This window comes from Elephantulus edwardii, unplaced genomic scaffold (assembly GCF_000299155.1).
Source record: "Elephantulus edwardii isolate Elephantulus edwardi_28Jun2011 unplaced genomic scaffold, EleEdw1.0 scaffold00318, whole genome shotgun sequence".
NCBI classification, from domain to species: Eukaryota; Metazoa; Chordata; class Mammalia; order Macroscelidea; family Macroscelididae; genus Elephantulus; species Elephantulus edwardii.
The window spans coordinates 140,928-142,856 of record NW_006400068.1 but is presented as its reverse complement, the minus strand read 5'-3'; the positions used below and the strand labels follow the sequence as shown (position 1 = coordinate 142,856).

Genomic DNA, 1,929 nt, shown 5'->3' with positions numbered 1-1,929 from the left:
GTTTTTAAAAAGGGGAAACTCTGGACCAAGTAAATTGTGAACTCAAAAAAGTTAAGTTGTTGTTGTTATGTGCCGTCGAGTCGTTTCCGACTCATAGCGACCCTATGCACAACTGCCCTAAACCCTGCTCTATCCTGCGCCAACCGCACCACCTCTGACACACCCATCCCGATTACCCCAGTCACCGAATCAGTCCATCTCGTAGAGGGTCTTCCCCTCCTGCGTTGTCCCTCAACCCTCCCAAGCATGATGCCCCTCTCCAAGGACCCGTCCCTCCTGGCAACATGTCCAAAGTATGTCAGACGAAGCCCCAGAATCCTTGCCTCCAAGGAGTAGCTTGGTTTAATCCTCTCCAAGATGAATCTGTTTGTTTTCCTGGCAGTCCATGGTACATTCAGTACTCTTCTCCAGCACCACAGCTCAAAAGCATCAATTCTCCTTCTGTCCTCCCTAGTCATTGTCCAACTCTCTGATGCATAACAAGCGATTGCAAATACCATGGCCTGTATCAGGCGCACCTTAGTTTCCAGAGAGACACTGCAACATTTTCTTTAAAAAAATAGAATCACTTTCTTTTTAAATCAACCACAGTGGTGAGACGTGTTTTTCTTTTCATGCCCCATAATGCACACAGCTTTCCCCAGCAAATCCTTCAGTTTCCAAGTCCCGGGATGCTGAATGCACCAGCACGTGGGAAAGCATGACCTCCCAATAGTGTGAAGAGCACATGTCACCACTGGGCGATGAGATCTGACAGACTCCTGGCTTCTCAGCGCCAAACATGGCCGGAGAGCTTCCCATGTTCTATTACAAAAGTTCACGAGGAAGCTGTGAATAGGATCAGTCCAGAGACGTAAAACTTGTTTATTTTTACTGTCCAAATATCAGTCAATATACTGGGAGAGCCAACGGAAACCTTCGCCATAGCCTTGCCTCTTGAGCACACTGCACATGAACACTTCCATAGGGCGGGCATTCAGTTCCTTCAAGGTCACGTTCCCCTTTCCTGTGGTCTGTCCATAAAGTCCAAATATCTCACGGAGTTTTTCTTCACTAATGGCATCTGCTCTGTCAATTTTGTTACCCAGGATAAGGATTGGCACATTGGATAATGTTTCATCAGTCATTAAAGCATTAAGCTCAACTTTGGACTCCATGAGACAAGAATGATCTGCACAGTCCACCAGAAACACAATCCCATTAATTGCTGGAAGATAATTTTTCCAAACCCGACGTGTCTGTTCATGTTCACCAAGGTCAAAAGTTATAAAAGTCATTCCAGCGATTGTCAGCTCTTCTGGCAATGTTGGAACATGTTGGCCCAATCTATCATCTTTGAGCATGTGTAGAAGAGTGGTTTTGCCTGCATTATCTAAACCCAAGAACACAAGTTTCCCAGATTTCTTGTAGAGTCCTAGGAACTGGAGCACACTGCTGAAGCCATTGTAGATCCACTCAAAGATGAAAGACATTATTAGTGCTTACTACGCCTGAGGGGCTGCTCCTGCCCAGTCGTGAGGCTCCGACCCTGCCTCAGAACACACAGAAAAGCAGCAATAACCGAGACCACCAGCTACTCAGTATTGGGAGTTCTAGCAATAGCAATAAGACAGGAGAAGGAAATAAGATCCAAATTTGTAAAGAGGAGATAAAATTATTTCTATATGCAGATGATATGTTAGTATACTTAGAAAGCTCTAAAAACCCAGGAAAAAAGCTACTAGACTTAGTTGACTAATTCAGCAAAGTGGCAAGATAAAAGATCAACATACAAAAATCAATTGGATTTCTTTACAGTGACAAAGAGAATATAGAACTAGAGCTAAGAAAAACAATACACACCACAATAGCTAATCATAAGATAAAATACTTGAGAGTAAATTTGACCAGAAGCACAAAGGATCTATTCAAAGAAAATGACAAAACATT

At 43.5% G+C, this 1,929-nt stretch overlaps 1 pseudogene; it reads right to left on the bottom strand.

The window, feature by feature from the left end:
* Positions 1-884: 884 nt before the first annotated feature.
* On the bottom strand, positions 885-1,472 carry LOC102856982 (annotated as a pseudogene).
* Positions 1,473-1,929: the final 457 nt, after the last annotated feature.